Source organism: Danio rerio, chromosome 4, assembly GCF_052040795.2.
Source record: "Danio rerio strain M-AB ecotype USA chromosome 4, GRCz13ab, whole genome shotgun sequence".
NCBI lineage: Eukaryota > Metazoa > Chordata > Actinopteri > Cypriniformes > Danionidae > Danio > Danio rerio.
Window position 1 is genome coordinate 44444621 of NC_141024.2, and position 17228 is coordinate 44461848.

Sequence of the window (17228 nt, forward strand, 5' to 3'; positions counted from 1 at the left end):
CAATAACACAATAGTAATCATAATAATAAACATTTAGCCGCAAAAGACACATTTTTATTATTCACAGCAAAATGACTGTAACACATTAGTTATACATAACTATAATTCATATAGCTTATTATTATTTAGCAGCTATTTCTTTTATGGGTCATCATTGTAGTAACAGTTATACATCATACAAACATAATAAACATTTAGAAACAAAAGGCAGGCAATTACAGCTTTTAATTTATTCTTACAATTCATACAGCTAATGAAGATTTAGCAGAGAAAGGCTATAATTTTGTGTTTTAAAAATTGTATTTTGTTTTTGGCTAAGAAATACGAGGGGTGGGGGCTGCTGATTCGTCGACAAACATTTTGATAAACACTTCCAAACTGTATATACAGAACATATGCATGTACATATAGATACAGTTATTAAATTAAACACACGTTCGAGCAAATCAATGATTTGAATCAATGAGTTGCGGGTCGTGTCCTTATGCACAAAAAGAGTTTTGTTAAAACTCTTGTCATACACTAATAAATCAGTGTTAGGAGGCTAAGACTGTGACATTACAAAAGACTACAATCGACAAAACAGCTTTTATCAGTAGATTTAAACGTTGACAAAAAGAACTTACCTTGATCTGTTGTATTGTGCTGTGCGTAGTCAGAATACAGCGGTGTTATCATTCATTTGCACATGCCGCGACGCGATTGGCTCTCATCCATTCTGACAATGGAGAGCGAGCGCGGCGATTGGCTCTCGTCCATTCTCACAATGGAGAGCGAGCGCAAAGATTGGACAAGGAGAGATACTGAAACAGACGAACCTGATCCAGGTAGCGCCACAGAGCCTTAGTGAAAGGTCAACTTCAGTGGTAGAAAGGCGGAACTTTGTTTCAAAAGGTGTGCTATATGAACCCTAATGAAAGTTTGCTGAGAGAGAGAGAGGCAACAGAAACACCCAACCTAAAGCTCGAACCCACGACCCTGAGATTAAGAGTCTCATGCTCTACCGACTGAGCTAGCCAGGCTGATGAGAAGCTCTTTCAAGAGCTAGACACCGTTTGCAGTAATACCTTCCCTACCCGTGACAATCTTCTGATAAATCCTGATTTCATCTTGTGACGCTGGACAGAATGTGGCCCTGGATATATGCCCAGTGCAAGTGTTAGCAGTTGCAAGGCAGCAAAATGCCTAATTCGTCCCTGGGTGGGCTCAAACCACCAACCTTTCAATTAACAGCCGAATGCGCTAACCTATTGCGCCACAGAGACTTAAGGAAAGATCACCTACAGTGGTAGAAAGGCGGAACTTTGTCTCAAAAGGTCTGCTATATGAAGCCTAATGTAAGTTTGCTGAGAGAGAGAAAAGTAACAGAAACACCCAACGAGGGGCTCGAACCCACGAGCCTGAGACGAAGAACCTCATGCTCTACCAACAGAGCTAGGGGAGCAGAAAAGAAGCTCTTTCAAGAGCTAGACACCATTTACAGTAATACCTTCCTTACCCGTGACAATGTTCTGCTAATTCCTGATTTCATCTTGTAACGCTGGACAGAATGTGGCCCAGGATCTATGTCCAGTGCACGTGTTAGCAGTTGCAAGGCAGCAAAATGCCTAATTCAACCCTGGGTGGGCTTGAACGACAAACCTTTCAGTTAACAGCCGAAAGCGCTAACCGATTGCGCCACAGAGACTTAAGGAAAGGTCACCTACAGTGGTAGAAAGGCGGAACTTTGTCTCAAAAGGTCTGCTATATGAACCCTAATGTAAGTTTGCTGAGAGAGAGAGAGAAAATAAACAGGAACGCCCAACGTGGGGCTCTAACCCACGACCCTGAGATTAAGGGTCTCATGCTCTACCAACTGAACTAGCTGAGCTGATGAGGAATTATTTGAAGAGTTAGACACTGTTTACAGTAATACCTTCCCTACCTGTGACAATCTTCTGCTAAATCCTGATTTCATCTTGTAACGCTGGACAGAATGTGGCTCAGGATATATGCCCAGTGCACGTGTTAGCAGTTGCAAGGCAGCTAAATGCAGAATTCTTCCCTGGGTGGGCTTGAACCACCAACCTTTCAGTTAATAGCCGAACGCGCTAACCGATTGCGCCACAGAGACTTAGGGATAAGTCACCTACAGTGGTAGAAAGGCGGAACTTTGTCTCAAAAGGTCTGCTATATGAACCCTAATGTAAGTTTGTTGAGAGTGAGAGAGAAAAGTAACAGAAACACCCAACGTGGGGCTTGAACCCACAACCCTGAGATTAAGAGCCTCATGCTCTACCGACTGAGCTAGTTGGGCTGATGAGAAACACTATCAAGAGCTAGACACAGTTTTCTGTAATACCTTCCCTACCTTTGAAAAGCTTCTGCTAAATCCTGATTTCATCTTGTAACGCTGGACAGAATGTGGCCCAGGATATATGTCCAGGTGTTAGCAGTTGCAAGGCAGCAAAATGCCTAATTCGTCCCTGGGTGGGCTTGAACCATCAACCTTTCAGTTAACAGTTGAACACACTAACCTATTGCGCCACACAAACTAAGTAAAAAGTCACCTACAGTGGTAGAAAGGCGGAATTTTGTTTCAAAAGGTCTGCTATATGAACCCAAATGAAAGTTTGCTGAGAGAGAGGCAACAGAAATGCCCAACGTCGGGCTAGAACCCACGACCCTGAGAATAAGAGTCTCATGCTCTACCGACTGAACTAGCCGAGCTGATGAGGAGCCGTTTGAAGAGTTAGACATCGTTTACATTAATACCTTCCCTACCCGTGACAATGTTCTGCTGAGTCCTGATTTCATCTTGTAACGCTGGACAGAATGTGGCTCAGGATATATGCCCAGTGCACGTGTTAGCAGTTGCAAGGCAGCAAAATGCCTAATTCGTCCCTGGGTGGGGTTGAACCACCAACCTTTCAGTTAACAGCCGAACGCGCTAACCTATTGCGCCACAGAGACTGAATAAGAAATCACCTACAGTGGTAGAAAGGCGGAACTTTGTTTCAAAAGGTCTGCTATATGAACCCTAAAGAAAGTTTGCTGAGAGAGAGAGAGGCAACAGAAACACCCAACATGGGGCTCGAACCCACGACTCTGAGATTAAGAGTCTCATGCTCTACCAACTGAACTAGCCGAGCTGATGAGGAGCCTTTTGAACAGTTAGACATCGTTTATAGTAACACCTTCCCTACCCGTGAAAATCTTCTGCTTAATCCTGATTTCATCTTGTAACGCTGAACAGAATGTGGCCCAGGATATATGCCCAGTGCACGTGTTAGCAGTTGCAAGGAAGCAAAATGCCTAATTAGTCCCTGGGTGGGCTTGAACCACCAAAACTTCAGTTATCAGCCGAACGCGCTAACCGATTGCGCCACAGAGACTTAGGGATAAGTCACCTACAGTGGAAGAAAGGCGTAACTTTGTCTCAAAAGGTCTGCTATATGAACCCTAATGTAAGTTTGCTGAGAGAGAGAGAGAAAAGTAACAGAAACGCCCAACGTGGGGCTCGAACCCACGACCCTGAGATTAAGAGTCTCATGCTCTACTGTTGGAATATCTTGCCAATTCCATGCGTGCTCAATAAGAAAAGGTCTGGAGAGGGTTTTCTTCAATGCTAAAAATATTAGTAATTTATTAGATACAAATGAATAATTCAATGACAGAGCTCTGGGTTACGTTACCCCAATGCAATACAAGAATTACATTCAAGATGTTCGCAACTAACATAAATTTCCTGACTCCAGCATATATACACAACTGACCTTAACAGGTGGAGTTTTGGTTTACCGTCACTTATCAGTCATTCTGCAGTCCTTTGGCCCTTTGTAACCCCTGGACATTACTTCCTCTTTCTGCAACCTTTCTCTGCATAGCAGAACTGAACACTTCCATGCATCTTTAATATATTTCACACTTCTACAAGCATCATGACAACTTGTGACATGTCTAGACTATAGTTCTGGAACAAACCTAAATTTATTCTTATTCTGCTTTTTCCACTTGTCAGCAGTTCTTCTAAAAAGTATGCAGCACAGTAAAAAAGAGGAAGTTTGTGTGGTCAAGATGTTTTATAAAACAATAGAAAAGATTGATTAATCTGTTGTTAGTCTAAAAATTTTCCTAATAAAAAAACATTAAAGTAATGAAAATAAATTCCTTTTCTCCAACAATTCCCCTTTTCTGCTCCTCTCTGGAGCAGACAAAAACAAAAACAGATAATCAAATCCCCACAAAAATGTCCCATTGTCATTACTGCAGGCCTTTGCCTAAATCTTTGTTTTACCTCTTATTTAAAACAATCGTTAACATTATAGTGCTCATTCATTATGTTAGATGATGCCTATAACCCCTTTCAACTAAATTTCTTTAACTTTTTTAGATTCAGTTTATAATTTCTACACTGTAAAAAATTGCTGTTAAAAAACAGTCAGATTCTACAGTAAAATAATGTTTTTTCACTAAAACAGTAATATTCTGTTAAAAACAGTGCTTTCTGGGTAACATTTTTGTTTTCGAGACAGTAACCAACTGCAGAAAACTGTGAGCTAACAGAGTTCAGATTCGATGTTTTGAAGTCTGTGTTTGAAATCACACTTTGTGCCCTTGTTCACTATTTCATACACTAGTTAACTAATATAGTTCACCTGACAGAGTTAATGAACACTAATGAGTGGATTCAGACACTGATGAACACCTGCTGTTAATAATCACAATTACTGAAGGAAAGAGAAACAAGAAACACAAACAGTGACTTGAGTTACAACATTAAATAAAATAAAATCAAATAAAACAGCTTCAGTCTCAGCAGAGGATCATTAAACAACTCCACAAACAACAGCAGACACACACTTATTACTGACTGATTTGACTTCCATACTATTCTCATTAAGATCCAACAGAAATTAAGGTGTTTTTTGTGTCACCGTAATGGAGTGAGGGGCTGGTTTAGTTGGGCTCTTCACCCTTGAACTAGTTAATTCAGACTCTTCAATTACTATAATAAAGAGTTAACAAAATGCTTGTATTATAACAATCAAGTTGGAAAGTCAATAAATAAGAGAAATCTATTTGTCTGAAATTAGTTCTGATAAATGTTTTGGTATAAATCTGGATGAAGGGCCTCATGCAATAGATTTTATGCTTAGTTGCAGGTATTAATTTAATTAATGAGAAGTGGAAACAGAAAAGATACCTCCGTAATTACTTAACAGTTAAGAAATAACATACAAAAACAGTTCAGCTATGACAATGACACACTGAGACCTCATGAATCTGACCTTGTATCTCAACAATGGTAAAATCTCAAATGTTTCATGCTGCAATGCATGCTGGGAGTGGCACGGTACAAATATCCCAGCATGCATTGTGGTATAAATAAATGTTGTAAAATGGTCTAACAGTTTTTTTATTTGTGTTTGATTCTGCTGTTGTTTATGTTTAGACTTTCAGTTGCCTGTTTGTGAGTTAAACTGTTAATTTTGTTAGTTGTCACCATTATTGAGGTTCATATGCTGATTATTGATGTCTCTTTGAGTGCAATTTACACCATAGAGCAGTGTTATTGTCCAAGATATTCTTAAAAGCTTCCAGAAATCATTGCCATATAAAGTAAAACAATAGATTTAACAATGAATAGGAGCTGTAAATTTTATTATACTAAATGAGAACAGACTCTGCCATTTAATAGCAACATGAACATCACCAGATCTTATTTAGGTTTTTGGCTGGCTTGCTACATCAAAAGAGCTTTTTAAACAAAGTTCTTAACAATTGCAGCAGCCAAGATATATAAATGTTAAAAATGACAGGGCTAAGAGCCCAACTAAAGCAAACTCTGTTCTCCATGATGGTGACGTAAAACTTTCACTTTTTTACTCAAGAAGAACTTTAGTAGATGTTATACAAAAATACATGTATTAAGTAATAAGTGTAGCTGGTGATGATGTTTGTAGAGTTGTTTAATCATCCACTGATCATTTAAATGATTTAATCATTTGTTGTTCTTCAGGTTATTTCATTATAAAGCTGTGACTAAAGTTTTGTATGTTCTGTTCTTGTTTTCTCCCTTCAGTATTTCTTTATTTGTTCATCGTTAATCCTCAATTATCATTTAATTAGTCAGTTAATTAATGAATTTACTTCAGCTTTGCTCCATGTTTCTTGAACACTCAGTATGGTGGACACTTCAATAAAAACTGAAGTATTTGCTCTGGGGTTTAAAGGGTTAAAGGTGTGAGAGGTAAAAACACAGTGTAAAAACAGTAATATACTGTTAATTTACTCTACGGAAATAGACTGTAAAAAAACAGTATATTGCTGGCAACCACAGCTGCCAGTAGATTACTGTTAAATCAAGGAAAAAACAGTATTTTACTGTAAAACCTGAAGCTAATTTCTTCTGTCTGTCACTGTTGTGGAGGAGAGTAGAGCCAGTGTATGAGTTAAAGATAAACAATGAGCTGCTGATGTTATTCTGCATGTTTCTCTATTTAAAGATAGCGACTGTTTAGTTGCTGATGGAGTCAGAATCTCTCTGGTAGTTCCAGATTTACATGTATGTGTGCTGTTGTGAAAAATAAGACATTAGAGTAAACCGAACTTTTCTAATTAACTAAAATAAGTTATCGTTATAAGTATGCTTCTAAGCATATATAGCACATTACTTCATAAACTCATTCAGCAGTTTACCAAGTTGAGGCAGTTGCTTTGAAGAAGATTTCTATTCTCTCAGTGTGAAGTATTTTCTAAGTGTAAAGCAGTTAATTTTCTCTTCACAAAATGTATGTAGTGTTTGCAGCAAACATGCCAGCCTGTGTTAAAAATACAGTGATATGTCTGTGTAAGATGAGTATGCCTACAGGAGCAACACTAGGAGAAGGCTGAGTGACTGATTGTGTAGAATAACTGAACATGTAAAGCACTGATTATTTATGTTAAATACTTCTATGAAGCTGTATGTGTCAGAAGTTAGAATGAGTAACATTATCAAGTTATTATCCTATCATAACAATGTATGTAAACACTTAGTTCCTTTGCATAAGTTGCATCTATGGAGAGAGAACTTTGGTGTCAAAACAGTTGCTGACACAGACCTGTAACATCTCAGCTGACATGAGCTAGTGGGCTGAGAGCCAAGAATAGCAGGACCCCTTAGACTAGAAACCTATTCAAAAATGGTCAAGAGTTAAAAAGAGACTTAGGGGTGTGTCAAATAATCCTGTATAAAAATTGTAACAAACACACTGAAACTTCAGAAGGTGCAGGAGAGACTTCAGAAAGTGTCCAGGAGAGACTTCAGAATGCTCTGGGGTCTGCTCTGCTCTTTCTCGGCTTTATTATGGAGAATAAAGTCTATTTTCTGATATTCAAAACCTCTGGTCTGATAATTTGTAATTGATTAGACGTCGAATTTACGACAAATGGCGCCCAACGTGGGGCTGAGAAGAAACGATCGGGTGACACTGGACATGCTGAGGCTTGGAGGAAAAACACAAATATGTGGCCACGATAAAAAACGGTAAGCAAGTTTCGCTTATACGTTTGTGTTTTTTCTGTCAAGGACCTGCTTGTAATGGTAAAAAGTCACTTGAACTGTTTCTCCAGCTATAACGAACTACAAGTAAAACTAAAAAAGTAAAAGTAAAGATATAAAAGGAAAACAATGGGGTTTTGAATACCAGAAGAAAATAACAATTTGCATGCAAATGATCTGTGTTTTCCTAAGAGGGCCTTGACGGATAGGATAAACGTTAACTAGTAACTGTTACTCATGTTTGGGAAATTTTTAATAATGAAAAATATGCATAGAGCATTTTTAAGTTTTAAGAGGAAGTTCTTAAAGTGTAGTGACAGTTAAGAGATTAAAGCAGATTAATAAAGTATAGAGAGAAGCGCGCAAAGACCTCGGAGTACCCGTTCTGTTTTAATAATAATAAATATTATTATTCAGGAGGCTGGGGGAAAAAAGGCACAAATCCTGTGAAATGCTATTTTTACTGAAGAACAGTAAAGACGGGAGCACGGGTGCTTAGAAGCCTTCACCTTTGATCTAGAGAGACTAGAATAGAGGTGAGGTTCAGGTTACACAGTGTAAGAGATGAGTTAGAATGAGTGAGAAGTATGATTGTGTTTAGAAGTATGTTTGCAATAAGAGTGAGTTTAAAAGAATTATGGTTTTATATTATAATATAAAAGAAGGACTGCATATGTTGTGTGATTTAAGAACAATAAGATAGAGAGTGATGCAGTTTAGGGAAGAGATTGTGATACAGAGGAGGTTTAAGCCTCATAAAATTAATTGAGATCATATTGCATTTGAAAGACACAGACTGAAAAGAAGAATATATACTAGTTAAACATTTTTCTGAATAATCTCTGTGTGTTTGAAGTGTTTTTAAGTATGAACTAGGCAGAGAGGTGACTGAAATTCCTGACATGTCGACAGTCTGAAAGAAGGTCTGCTTCAGGAGTGGTAAGAATCTGTCTATTTTAAGAACAAAAGTTTCACAGGACAGATAGAAGCTAAAGAGTAAAGAAATATTATAAGGTATTAAATAAATAGAAATATAAAGTAATGTAATAAGATAAATGAAATAAGAAAATATACATGATAGAATAAGATTTAATAAATAAAAAGTGTTAATAAAAATGCAACTGGAAGCTATACTAATAAATATTAAGAAATTCAAAAATTGAAGCATGGAAATAACTACATATGGAGATTAATAGTTATATTGATCAGGAAATAAATTTACTAAATCAGTATATATATATAAAAAAAAAAGATAAGTTAATGATGATAATGAAAAAAAAAAATGAATTAGGAAAATCTAAGAGACAAAAATGCTAATTTTTGAAAAGGAAAAGAAGCACAGGAAACTGGAGAAAAAAAGAAGTCCAAACATTGTTTAATAGAATAAAAAGAGAAGATGTTTAAAAATATATATTAAAGAGATAAAATAAAAATTAGAAAAAAAACAGTAACATTTTAAAGAAAATAAGATTTGGCTTTAAAAGATAAATTATGTTTAAGTGCAATAAAAAATTGTTGTGGAGTAAGTTGACTGTTGTCATCTGTTTAAAGTCAGCTACAGGCTGTCATCTGAGCCAACAGCTATTTGTAGTAAAAGCAGTGAGTCAGATGTAAAGCATAGACACTGAGGAGACATGAAAGAACATCATAGTGAGTTCAAAAATTATATAGTTAATATTTTATGTACTTAAAAGGTAATTGAGAATTAAAAATTGCATTTCAGATAGGAAAAATGCTTTAAGTAAACAAACATGTAAAGTTAAAATAGTACTATGAACTTGAAGCTATTGCAGTAAGGATTTTGAACAGGTATATTAGACATTAGGCCACCATATAGTACTGATGAATTAAAACAGGTATATGGAAATGTTAGAGAAATTACATAATGTAAGATGTAATGTAACTAGTGAGGAAGCACTAGAATAAATTAGGAAAAATAAGTTAAGCAAAATCTGAAGCCAAAGAAATTAATTATAAGAACATTTAACAAATAGAAAATTAAGTATATTTACATATGATAAAAATGATTGAGAATTAGAAAAAATAAGTTTTTAAACAGTAAACTAAAATAGATAAATAAATTAATTAATTAATAAAAAAAATGGATAAAAGGAGTCTTTATTTGATGAAGGAAAAAGTGGGGGAAAAAAAAAATTTATTAAGTCATGAGCTAAATTCTATATATATTAATTAAGAGGACATAGGGATGAACTTTGGGGGACTGTAGTCTCGTACCTACCAGACATCTGAGTATACTGGCAAATGGAAAGGTGTGTGAAAAAACACAAAGAGCAAAATGGCTGTGGACACTTGTGACATGCTACAGCAGTGATGCAGGCACTGCATACTCAGGATTTACTGAGGACTGAAAAAGCTACATTTGTTCAGAGACATTCAAAAGAGACACTAACAAGAGACTGATGAACTGATCAAAGAAAAAACGCTCCACCAGAACTTTACATCAGCTGAGTCAAAGAAAGAAGCCAGCCCAAAGAGAGAGGGGGAAACACTGAAAAGAAAAGACACCAATCTGGAGCTAGTTGTCTCAGGTTGCGAGGGGGGATAGTCTGACAGTCCATCTCAAAGTAGCTCCTAAAGTCCAAATTACGTTCAAGCATTACAGAAGGAAAATTAAGAACAAAAGTGTAGCTACCCATTCTTGTATCAAATCAGACTCCTGTCAATTTGAGAGAAATTATTATCATGCAAATTTTTAAGTAAGAAAAAGTGTTATAAGGTCATTTCAATGTGAAACTTTAAATATTGAATGATATATTATGTTGAATGTTAAATAATTTAGGTTTAAGTTTTAATAGGTTTAATCATAAAAGTCCTTAAACATAGAAGGATAAATTACAATGCAGGGTGGTATCTAAAGAAAAAGAGAAAAAGCTTTTGATAAGGCTATACATAATTTGGAGAATAAATAAGGAAGGAATTAAGTATTTAAGTTAAAACTAAGTAAAGGAAATATCTTAACATAATCTTATTGTGAATGGCCTAAATCAAGATTAGATATTGAAAACTGGAAAGAGATTTAAATTTAGAAAAATGATTTATAGTTAAAGGAAAGATTGAAATAACAATTTGAAATAAATTCATAGGACATAAGGTCAAAAAGTAATACTTCTAAATTACTATAAAACAAATTGAAAGAGAAAAGTGTTTAAGAAAAAGATCATGTTTTACATGAAAACATATGTGAAAAATAATTAGAAGAAAATATTAAGGAATAATAGTTAAAACAGAGCAAAAAGAAATTTACAAAGCATACAGTAAGTTTTAGTCAGCTGATAAAAAAGTGCATCAAAATTGTATGAACAACTAGTTTAATGGGAATGCCTTAGGAAATAATTATGAGCCAAAAGAAAATAACTCAATGACAAAAAATGAATTAATATATAGCTTAGAAAATTGATTAGTAAAAGAAAGAAGTGTCAAATTCCAACTAAATGATTGTCATTACAGGACTGAGATGCAGATAAAATCAGCCAGCACAGTGAGGGTTAAAATGGATTAGATGCAGATCTGTCCAGAAAGAAAACCACTAAATGCTGAAATAGGTATAAAACTCTATTGAAAAGTGTAAAAATATAAGAGCACTAATAGAAACATCTAGATACTGTAATATGCAATCTGTCTTAGACATTTATTTTTAAATTGAAATTTAAAGTAGTAATAAATGTATAAATGACTAATAATTTTTGATGGAATTTAAAGGCAATAATTACATATGAAGACAAAACAAGATTATGTTTAGGTTATGATTTAAGAAAATCAATAAGAAAAGATTTTCCAGCTGAAGTTCATATTGTATGTGAAGACATGTTCTTTTGGATGGTAAATATATTAAGTGCTTAGTTTCTATTGAGTTTATTTTAGGTAACTACCAGAGGAGGGTAGAAACTTGTTTGTACTTGTGTAGCTTGGTGAATAGCATATACTGTATACACCAGAATGCATAAAGGGTTATAATAAGTGAGACGATCTTAGGAGGGACTCTGTCACAATATGTGGATGATTGAATTATCTGCAACTTCACAGAGCTCTAGTTCAATTAAAAGACTTCACTGGAGACCATTGCTCCAAACAGTGAGATGATGACTGTTTTTGGTGTTGACTGGATAGAGAATTATTCTGTAAACAAGCACAGTTGAGAAACTATGATGAGTAGATGATTGGAGATGGTAGCAAAAGCAAATTATGAAGCTGGAACAGTTATTACATTTGTGACGAAAGAAGTACTTCCTAAATTTTGAAATGCCTTCAGAAATAAGTTCATAATGGGTTTGCATTCATAAAGTATTCATGAAGTTAATGAATGATCAATAAATAAAAACATCTAAAGGAGTATGAAAAATTATGAATAAAGCAAAAAAGAGAGAATAATTGTATTATGCTCAATTACCAGAAATGGCTGAAAGAGATGAAGATGATCCATCAAGACCAACGCTCAATGAAATATGTGAAAATAATAAACTTAATGGGATTAATTTGCTAACAAGTGCATTGGTGAGTGATGGCATGGAAACTGACAGAAACAAGCATCTAACACTGCATCGCATGAACTACTATTGGGTCGACCCTTGAAAGAAACCTTGCAAGAAACAGCATGACCCTTGCAAGAAACCACATGAAACTTTGCATAAAACCTGGCATATAATCTCACATATAACCGTGCACATAACCTCTTGGAATGTTTTGCAAAGATGTCTAATGCAGTAGGGACTTTTATGAAGAAACAAATAATTGTGAGAGAGCAGTGATACAAGGTCCAATTGGTCTAGGTGATTGAGTCTATCTGAGGATGCTCTGGAGAACTCAGGAGAAAAGGACCATATCTGGATGAGGGCAAATCCAACAGCTGCCAAAGTGGATGCCATTGATGAGGTACCAATGCCTCAAAGGAGCGAAAGGAAACAACTCCAGCAAGGGAAAGCTGACCGGAAACAGAGGAGCCTGAATATTCTAAAGCTCTAAACTACTAAGTGCAACGTGTGGAGGGAGAAGTTAATCAGAACAAAGTAAAGAGTGATTCTGATAATATGCCTGAATACCACATACAGCAGTGCCACAAGTCAAGGGATGATGAATGCACAACTGCAGATTTCAAAACTCAGACACTCACCCACACATCTCCATTAACATCTATTAAAGTCAAGTGAAGATGCTGGTAGCTTAGAAGAAGAGAAACAAGGATGACCAAAGATCAAGATCACATTTGATGCTTTTTATGTTTGTATATTGAATTTGTTTGCATATTGCTTTTATGGTACCTATATATAATATCACTTCAGTATATTCTACATGAGTGTGAAAACTAGCAGCTAGCACTGAACCAACTGAATACTTATGCTTAAAACATTGTTGTCTTTGATGTGTTAAGAGAAAAAAACAGAGTACAGTCTTTTACTTCATTCAAATCAAAAGAGATGGGAGATGTTTGGCTGGACTTCTGTCAAAGTACAGTGGAATAATCTAGTCAATTGATAACAGCTATGTGGCTTATATCAGTCACTAGATAGAGGTAATTAAGAGAACTGGATTATGAAATTGCACTTTAGGTTAAAAGACAATAATATTAAGACTAAAGTCTTAAGAGGAGGGATTCAAGAAGATTTCTATTCTCTCAGTGTGTAGTATTTTCTAAGTGTAAAGCAGTTAATTTTCTCTTCTCAAAATGTATGTAGTGTTTGCAGCAAACATGCCAGCATGTGTTAAAAATACTGTGTAATATGAGTATGCCTGCACAGAAGCAACACTAGGAGAAGGCTACTGAATGGCTGATTGTGTAGAATACCTGAATATGTAAAGCACTGATTATATATGTTAAATACTTGTATGAAGCTATATGTGGCAGAAGTTAGAATGAGTAACATATTATCAAGTTATTATCCTATCATAACAATGTATGTAAACCCTTAGTTCCTTTGCATAAGTTGTATCTATACTTTGCTGACATAGACCTGTAACATCTCTGTTGACATGAGCTGGTGGGCTGAGAGCCAAGAATAGCAGGACCCCTTAGACTAGAAAACTTATTCAAAAGTGGTCAAGCGTTAAAAAGAGACACAAAGGGGTGTGTCATAATTACCTGTATAAAGATTATGGAGAACACAGATACTTTAGAAGGTGTCCCGGAGAGACTTCAGAATGCTCTGGGGTCTGCTCTGCTCTTTCTCGGCTTTATTATGGAGAATAAAGTCTATTTTCTGATATGCAAAACCTCCGGTCTGATAATTTCACATTGATGAAAAGTCGAATTCACGACATGACCCCGTTCAACCCGGGGATGCTGCGGCCACAACGCAAAGTTCTAACCACTATACGATCACGGCGAGCTATGAAACAGCCGTTGTGACCTATGTGTGGTATGTTCCTCCCTGTGATAAGCCCCTTTCTCTTCAGTGAGAACACTCTGTTGTTTTTCTCCTCCTACCAGCACAACGCTTTTCCCAAGAAACAATGGAAATGCAAACAATTGACGACTGCTGCAATTTTAAAAAGGGGGAGGATGTAGTCGGCAGGATACGAACCTGCGCGGGGAGACCCCAATGGATTTCTAGTCCATCGCCTTAACCTCTCTGCCACGAATACAAGACTGCCTGTACTGCCATTTCTTTATGCCTAGTACACATATTGTGCATCCAGATGAAACTTTCATCAAGCGATAGCTCAACAGCAAAAGCTGTGGCTCCACAAAATGAGCGTCACACGCCCAAACAGGGACTTGAACCCTGGACCCTCAGATTAAAAGTCTGATGCTCCACCGACTGAGCTATCCGGGCTCCACAACAGTAATTTACAAGTAGGCAAGGTTTGCGTTGTGGTCGGCGCAGACCTTTACAGTGCACTAAAGTTTACCGTGAGATGGGGTTTTAAGCTTATGGTTTGTGTGGATGTTGCTAAAACACGACAGGTTACTTTGAGGTTGGGTTTATGGTTTTTGTAGGTGTAGACATCAGTACAACACAATAGTTTGGACTTCATGTCATGTAGGAGACATTAAATAGATCAATGATAACTGCAGAATGTCTTTCTGCTGTTGTGGCAATGAATGGACACTCAACAATTGAAAAGATTCCTTCCATGCCTTAGAAGCGTGACTTGATCAGTACTTATCTACACAGCATGCTGGCATCAAAGATCCTATTTCTCTTATATCATATCCCTAGTCTTCCACACTTTAGGAAAAATAAACATTCAGGACGTGCCGTTAGCACAGCCTGCACTAAAAGAAGGCTGGAGATAACGGATGGCAACACAGAGTGCGACACCAATGTCACCTTGAAAAACCTGCCGTGACCCGGATTCGAACCGGGGTTGCTGCGGCCACAACGCAGAGTACTAACCACTATACGATCACGGCGAGCTATGAAACAGCCGTTGTGACCTATGTGTGGTATGTTCCTCCGTGTGATAAGCCCCTTTCTCTTCAGTGAGAACACTCTGTTGTTTTTCTCCTCCTACCAGCACAACGCTTTTCCCAAGAAACAATGGAAATGCAAACAATTGACGACTGCTGCAATTTTAAAAAGGGGGAGGACGTAGTCGGCAGGATTCGAACCTGCGCGGGGAGACCCCAATGGATTTCGAGTCCATCGCCTTAACCACTCGGCCACGACTACAAGACTGCCTGTACTGCCACTTCTTTATGCCTAGTACACATATTGTGCATCCAGATGAAAATTTCATCAAGCGATAGCTCAACGGCAAAAGCTGTGGCTCCACAAAATGAGCGTCACACGCCCGAACAGGGACTTGAACCCTGGACCCTCAGATTAAAAGTCTGATGCTCTACCGACTGAGCTATCCGGGCTCCACAACAGTAATTTACAAGTAGTCAAGGTTTGGGTTGTGGTCGGCGCAGACCTTCACAGTGCACTTAAGTTTACCGTGAGATGGGGTTTTAAGCTTATGGTTTGTGTGGATGTTGCTAAAACACGACAGGTTACTTTGAGGTTGGGTTTATGGTTTTTGTAGGTGTAGACATCAGTACAACACAATAGTTTGGACTTCATGTCATGTAGGAGACATTAAATAGATCAATGATAACTGCAGAATGTCTTTCTGCTGTTGTGGCAATGAATGGACACTCAACAATTGAAAAGATTCCTTCCATGCCTTAGAAGCGTGACTTGATCAGTACTTATCTACACAGCATGCTGGCATCAAAGATCCTATTTCTCTTATATCATATCCCTAGTCTTCCACACTTTAGGAAACGTAAACATTCAGGATGTGCCATTAGCACAGCCTGCACTAAAAGAAGGCTGGAGATAACGGATGGCAACACAGAGTGCGACACCAATGTCACCTTGAAAAACCTGCCGTGACCCGGATTCGAACCAGGGTTGCTGCGGCCACAACGCAGAGTACTAACCACTATACGATCACAGCGAGCTATGAAACAGCCAGTGTGACCTATGTGTGGTATGTTTCTCCCTGTGATAAGCCTCTTTCTCTTCAGTGAGAACACTCTGTTGTTTTTCTCCTTCTGCCAGTACAACGCTTTTCCCAAGAAACAATGGAAATGCAAACAATTGATGACTGCTGCAATTTTAAACACGGGGAAGACGTAGTCGGCAGGATTCGAACCTGCGCGGGGAGACCCCAATGGATTTCAAGTCCATCGCCTTAACCACTCGGCCACGACTACAAGACTGCCTGTACTGCCATTTCTTTTTGCCTAGTACACATATTGTGCATCCAGATGAAACTTTCATCAAGCGATAGCTCAACATCAAAAGCTGTGGCTCCACAAAATGAGCTTCAAACGCCCGAACAGGGACTTGAACCCTGGACCCTCAGATTAAAAGTCTGATGCTCTACCGACTGAGCTGTCCAGGCTCCACAACAGTAATTTACAAGTAGGCAAGGTTTGGGTTGTGGTCGGCGCAGACCTTTACAGTACACTAAAGTTTACCGTGAGATGGGGTTTTAAGCTTATGATTGGTGTGGATGTTGCTAAAACACGACAGGTTACTTTGAGGTTGGGTTTATGGTTTTTGTAGGTGTAGACATCAATACAACACAATAGTTTGGACTTCATGTCATGTAGGAGACATTAAATAGATCAATGATAACGGCAGATAGTCTTTCTGCTGTTGTGGCAATGAATGGACACTCAACAATTGAAAAGATTCCTTCCATGCCTTAGAAGCGTGACTTGATCAGTACTTATCTACACAGCATGCTGGCATCAAAGATCCTATTTCTCTTATATCATATCCCTAGTCTTCCACACTTTAGGAAACGTAAACATTCAGGACGTGCCGTTAGCACAGCCTGCACTAAAAGGAGGCTGGAGATAACGGATGGCAACACAGAGTGCGACACCAATGTCACCTTGAAAAACCTGCCGTGACCTGGATTCGAACCAGGGTTGCTACGGCCACAACGCAGAGTTCTAACCACTATACGATCACGGCGAGCTATGAAACAGCCGTTGTGACTTATGTGTGGTATGTTCCTCCCTGTGATAAGCCCCTTTCTCTTCAGTGAGAACACTCTGTTGTTTTTCTCCTTCTACCAGCACAACGCTTTTCCCAAGAAACAATGGAAATGCAAACAATTGATGACTGCTGCAATTTTAAACACGGGGAAGAAGTAGTCGGCAGGATTCGAACCTGCGCGGGGAGACCCCAATGGATTTCAAGTCCATCGCCTTAACCACTCGGCCACGACTACAAGACTGCCTGTA

At 37.7% G+C, this 17228-nt stretch overlaps 1 protein-coding gene and 8 non-coding genes across 9 annotated transcripts in view; 1 reads left to right on the forward strand and 8 right to left on the reverse strand.

Moving 5' to 3' along the window:
- The window catches only part of LOC148681160 (protein NLRC3-like), a 345676-nt gene that overhangs the window by 168818 nt on the left and 159630 nt on the right, over positions 1-17228 (forward strand). The gene's annotated exons all lie outside the window — the stretch shown is intronic.
- On the reverse strand, positions 2040-2113 carry trnan-auu (transfer RNA asparagine (anticodon AUU)). Its single transcript has one exon. It is a non-coding gene; the product is annotated as a tRNA-Asn (tRNA).
- On the reverse strand, positions 3301-3374 carry trnai-gau (transfer RNA isoleucine (anticodon GAU)). Its single transcript has one exon. It is a non-coding gene; the product is annotated as a tRNA-Ile (tRNA).
- On the reverse strand, positions 14823-14894 carry trnah-gug (transfer RNA histidin (anticodon GUG)). The gene has a single exon. It is a non-coding gene; the product is annotated as a tRNA-His (tRNA).
- Positions 15072-15153, reverse strand: trnas-cga (transfer RNA serine (anticodon CGA)). The gene has a single exon. It is a non-coding gene; the product is annotated as a tRNA-Ser (tRNA).
- On the reverse strand, positions 15272-15344 carry trnak-uuu (transfer RNA lysine (anticodon UUU)). The gene has a single exon. It is a non-coding gene; the product is annotated as a tRNA-Lys (tRNA).
- On the reverse strand, positions 15854-15925 carry trnah-gug (transfer RNA histidin (anticodon GUG)). The gene has a single exon. It is a non-coding gene; the product is annotated as a tRNA-His (tRNA).
- Positions 16103-16184, reverse strand: trnas-uga (transfer RNA serine (anticodon UGA)). Its single transcript has one exon. It is a non-coding gene; the product is annotated as a tRNA-Ser (tRNA).
- trnas-uga (transfer RNA serine (anticodon UGA)) lies at positions 17134-17215 on the reverse strand. Its single transcript has one exon. It is a non-coding gene; the product is annotated as a tRNA-Ser (tRNA).